Consider the following 6,158-nt stretch of genomic DNA (forward strand, 5'->3'; position numbering starts at 1 on the left):
GTTGCCTACCCACAGGGCTGTGCCTATAGTATATAGGCTGTATGAGATTTTACTGCATGTACGCGGTATCGAAGCTGTATACCGCGATATTTCAAGGTATAAAATATATATAGGCCTATTTTTGTCTCCACCAGGCCGAAGGCTGGTGGGAGAGTATGTTTTGCACTCCGTCCGTCCGTGTGTCCGTGTGTCCGTCTCGTCTGTCCGTGTGTGTGTGTGTGTGTGTCCGTGAGCAGCTAATCTCGGCCACCGTTAACCCGGTCGATGCCAAATTTTGCACACACACTCCCTGGATGCCAAGATGAACCTCTGCCCCAAAATTTCCAGAACGGCCTGTTATAGCGCCACCAGGAGGCCGCTTTGTGCAAAACAAGTTTTTGCACAGTACACCTACAGATTTTGTCCAAACATCACGCAAATTGGTACACAGTCTCTCTAGAGCCATTCAACGAAACCGGTCTTTCAGATTTCTCAGACTCCATCCTGATTGGTTAAGATCAGTTCACAGGAGTGCTCAGTTTCAAACAAAATGCTGCAAATCATGAACACATTGCGTGATTTCCGTGAAATCAGCCTCAAGGTGGCGCTATAACTGGCCAAAAAGTGTTTTTACCTCTAACTGCACGGATCTGTGGATAACTTTGTATGCCAACTCCTGGTGGAGACCTGTGCCCAGAAGGGCACTTTTTCTAGTTCCATATACTTTTTTAGCTGCTAGGGCCCATACAAAATAGATCGTTCTTTGAAGAAAAATATTTTATTAGCTTATCAAATAAATTATTTGAGTAAAAATGTTAAATTATGATTTTAAATGTATAGGTTATACTTACATATATATATAGGCCTATATTCAATGGCACCGTTGGGACGTAAAAGGTGGGGGGACAATATTGGAAATGGAGAGTTGAGACTGGGGAGAGCAACTGCAGTATAGGCCTACACGTAGGGTAGGCTATAATTATATAGCCAGAATATAGGTATTTAGGTCATTGCAGCGAGAGGCAAGCAAGCCAAGCATGCAGTGGCAGCCAATACACAACGACGATTGCGCAACAAAATGGGAACAGTGCTAGAGAGACCACCAGCGCCGGTCGGGAAAAATAAATGAATAAATAGACCAGTCATCCCCCAATAGTGCGGGGACATTCAGACTCAAATGTCTCTATATCTCTGGCGCCTATGCCTCTATTGTAGGGATAAGGGGCCGTACAGGTGCCTCTATAGAGGGCGCTGTGGACTGTGGTTTTGAGAGTTGTAAGACTGACAGAATAAGAACTAGAAAAAGTGCCCCTAGGGGCACATGATCTCCACCAGGCCAGGTCAGGTTGTGGCCTCCTGGTGGCGCTATAATAGGCAATGTGAAAAGGGTGCCATTTGTTCTTGCCTTTGATGGTAATTGGATGATTTGAGGTATTTTGTTCCAAAAATGTGTTTTGCAAAAATCCACTTGTTGGTGGCGCTAAATATATATATATATATTGAAAACCCATGTTAGCCAATTAGGATGGAATATGAAATATCGGACAGATCCGTCCTGAGCACATGACTATAGAGATACTGTGTAACGATATGCGGGATTTTTGGACAAAATGTAATATGTGTTTTACAGACCCCTGGTGGCGCTATAACAGACCGTTCTGGAACATTTGGGGCAGAGGTTCATCGTTGGCAACTAGGGAGTGTGTGTGCAAAGTTTGGCATCGACCGGGTTAACGGTGCCGGAAATTAGCTGGAAACGGACGGACAGTGGCATAATATGATGCGTTTACTCCCATTAATCTACTGCAGCTGATGATGCTTAAATCAACACCAAACGGGTCTGTTACTGTGAAATTGGTTTTTGTGACTGACCACTTATCTTAATGTGGAGGGGAAGTGAAATGTTTAATTATATCATGAGTCTCACACGACTCGTGCGAGTGGAGTTGCGATGCGAGTCAAGTGCGCATAAAATAATAAATAAAACAATACCGGCAGCATCAGCTCAGAAATCTCACGGTATCAATACCGTGGCTGTTTTTGCCACAGTAATACGGTATACATTTACATGCCTAGTGTGAGGTGCACACTAGGCCAGTAAAATAAATGAATAAACTGGGTCCATTGAACATCAAATTATGACGCAGAAGTGTCACACGGGGGCCCGGGCGGCTGGCGTAGCTGTCTGGGCACCTTGGCTGGTAATCCAGTCTGGCAGTGTGCCGCAGGTTCGGCTCCCGATCCCGACGGCCCTTGCTGCGTGTCACCACCCCATCTCTCTCCCCATTTCCTGTCAGCCTACTTTCATCTATCCCTCTATCAATAAAAAAATATAATAATCTAAACAAAAAAGAAGAGTTACACAGGGTCATCAACCCCAAACGCAGAAGAAGCATGAGCAACAAATGAATTCTAGGTGTAGCCTATACAATAACTCAATACTCAAAAGTCAAAACATCAAGCAGCCTGTTATAACACCACCATGAGGCCAATTTGAACAATTGGGGGTGCAAGGTTATTCCTTGGCCTACTGAGTGTGTGACAGTCTCACAGAGTCACATAGGAGTAATACCCGCCCCTGCCCATTCCAGCATGATGGGGATAATAACAAGATAATGTCCATAGATCTTTGTTGACCACTTGACCTTCACACATTGGGATGCACCAGTAGGCCTATTCACTTCAGAATGCCTGAGACTTAACTTTATCATTTATATTCTATAACATTAAAGAGGATGAGACTTTGAGATACATTTGTTCTCATAAGTACAACTTTGGGAGGCGCTCGCATGCAACCTGACATCGTGTCGCGGGATCAAATCCCGATCCCCACAACCTTTGTTGTGTATCACTCCTCGTCTCTCTCTCTCTCTCTCTCTCTCTCTCTCTCTCTCTCTCTCTCTCTCTCTCTCTCTCTCTCTCTCTCTCTCTCTCTCTCTCTCTCTCTCTCTCTCCCTTGTTTCCTGTCAATCTCCACTGTGTACTATAAATAAAATCAGAAAATCCAGTACAACTTCAGAAACCTTGCTGGTCATAGTCTGTACTGTAACGCTGAGCTAACTGTGTCAAGCCATACAAATAAAGAGAAAAAACACCCCAGCTATCTCCGTTTTGTCAATGGCTTGCCTCCATTAGGAATCCCTATGGAGCGTTACGTGGCTCTCCCTGTTATTCTAGGCTATGCGTGCCTCCGTTTGATCCTCTACTTATCATCCAACACAGTGATTAAATGTCTAAGTCAACCGCCAGCCTTTTCCCTTTGTGATTGCATGGCGGCAGCACATTTTTCACATGCTTCCCTCCAATGTCAACACCACGCCACCTGTTTTACACCCAATTACTGTACAACAGACCCCCCCCCCCCATATCAGATCCCATCCCTCGACCCACCACCTCCCAAAAAGACATATAGGAATGCTATTCCCCAACGCCCAGTTCAGCGAACAAGAGATAGGGACAGTACAGCAATGTACTATACTGTCTTTTCAAAAGTCATGATAATTATACAGTGCAAAGCATGCAGGTGTTCACATGTAAAACACAGTTCCCACTATGTTGGAGCAGTAGTCCTGGCACCACAATGAATAGTCTGACTTTAGGATAAGTTTAAAGTAAGCGCTCCTGTCCTCTCGTTTTAATTTTTGTTTAGAATGTTCTGGAAGTCTTATTGAGGGATCAAACGCTATGGCTGACAGTCATGGTGGCTTTGAAACAAAGCTTTAGGGATGCACGCCCCCCAGGCCCTATCGAGCTGTAAAAGGGACGGCAAAACCATCCGAAATGAAGATCACTGGTTTGCGAAATGCTCTGTTTGTGGTCTTTGATCTTAGGCACCACAAGTCAGTCATTATAACCCATGTGCACACATGGTCCGCATGATAATAAATCTGCTCGCCACATTGAAGCAGAATAGTGTGTCGACAGTTCATTGTTTAATCCAGTGTTTCCCAACCTGGGGTCTGGGGCGCCAAAGATCACAGGCGGAATGAGGCCTTGTCTGTTTTGAGGTAGTCAAAAACATGCACAAAATCATAACTGCTGCAATCGTGTTCGCAAATGACCTGTTGAGCTCATTATACAGCATTATGTTATCCTATAAGCTTGACATAGCTAACTTCCAAATGTAACATTATTCTGAAGTACAATAATAACAAATTTAACCCCACGAACCCTAGCATACCAATATTGGGCATGTCATCATCATCATAATAGAATAGGTGAACGTGAACATTCAGTATAAATAGGTCCATAGGTCTCTATGTCTGAGAAATGAGGGGGGAGTTATTCTAAATCAGTGGGTCTGATTGATTGATTGATTGATTGATTGATTGATTGATTGATTGATTGCTTGCTTGAAGTATTTATTAACAGTATGCAGTAAGACTACATTTCAAGGAAAAGCACAAGTCAATACAAAAACTGTTACTGTACGGCACCATGACTACACTTGTTTACAACAGGGTCCACCATTTTCAATTCATCAGAACATTTAGAGACATACAAATATAAACTTTTATTTTAAACAGGAAATCATCATATAAAGGAAGTATAAAGGGATAAACATAAACACCCCAGACCCCACTTTGAGAACCACTGATCTAGAATAGATTATGGTTAATGTCATATCATGTCATCAGGAAGTTACGGTATCACCCAAAATAAAGTGTAGGCCAATATTCTATAGAATCCTCCCTTTCCTCTAAAAACATGTAGTAAGATTAATGCAGGATCTAATTGACTTTACTATTTTTTGAAAAGCACATAAACTCAGAAACTGAAGTGTTTTTGAATGCTATGACAGCTGCACACAGGGGCATATTCATGAAATAACTTGCTTTGCCTTCCATGTATATCATGTTCAGGGAGTTGTGGGCAGAGTGAAATTACATGCATATAAAGACCCTTACGTTGGCCGGCCAATTGAAGCATGACTTCTTGACCATAGAGACGTAGGTTGAGGCCACCGCCTCCGCCTGTCTGGGAGTCTGTGTGGTGGTCGTTTTGTTGCTTTTAACACACAGGAACGTGGACTGAGGCATATGGCTCTGCCCAGGGCTGTGGCTTGTGGCATAGGTGGAGAACCAAACATTTCTCACAGAGCTAAGTCTTATACGGTATGACTTAGTTGGGACAGTCCGTATGCCACTGCTGGCACAGAAGTCCGGTAAATCACCGCGTTTCAGTCACAAACTGTGTTGGGAGTGGAAGCCAGAGCGTGAATGGGCTCTTTGATAAAGCCTCTGGAGACCCAGAGCAGGGCTCACGCTGCCTGAGGTGGTGCAGCAGGGCAGTGGGGGCTCTGGTCAAACTGTGGGGTGACTGCAGCTCTTTGTTTTGTCTTGGGGGGCCTCTGTGGATCTGAGAGGTCCCAGCTGGCCCCCGGCCATGCAGGACTGTGAGTGCACATCTATGACCTTTTACCCCTATGGGTGAGAGTTAAGTGAAGGCGGGGGCATGGGTAAAGATTGTGTCGTCTGGGAGTTACCATAGACCAGGGGCCATGAAAATTTGTCACGCTTATAATGAGTGGGAAAGAGGGTAAGTCAGAAGAAGACCTTCAATGAAAGGGATACAATTAAGTTCATTTTGAGTTACCAATAACCATTTATTTATTCTACCCCCTCTGTTTTGGACTGTTTTATTTTCCAATTTTACATTTCTGTTAAATAGATATACCCACCTTTTTTGTTACTTTCAGGTATGACATTATGTATCCACCCAATTCCCTTCCTTTCCTTCATTTCCAACTATGCTACCATGGGAGGAATTACTCAAACTTGAGCCCAAGCAGAATTGGGGAGCATACTTTGGTCCGACATATCATTGGTTCGAAGGAGCATTGGTCCGACTCGGGATAGGGTTGGGGGTTAGGTTTAGGTGTGCTGCCCCGTGCTCGCGGTTATGGTTAGGGTGAGGGTTTGGGGTAGGTAGTCGATCGGACCAATGGTATGTCGGACCAAAGTATAGTAACCAGCAAAATTCACTCATCTCCCAAGTTTATCTTGGCATAATGTCCTTTAACAATAAATAAAAATTAGAGCTGCCTGCATGGGAGAGGGAAATTAACACAAATCTTTTAGATAACCGGTGGGTTAAGGTTAAGGCAATAGAAAGGAGGGTATGTTCTACCACCTCTTGTTCACAACTAAAATAAAAATACATTGAGAGGAACTGGCAAA

Source organism: Protomyctophum parallelum, assembly GCF_964188405.1.
Source record: "Protomyctophum parallelum genome assembly, chromosome: 12".
Taxonomy (NCBI): domain Eukaryota; kingdom Metazoa; phylum Chordata; class Actinopteri; order Myctophiformes; family Myctophidae; genus Protomyctophum; species Protomyctophum parallelum.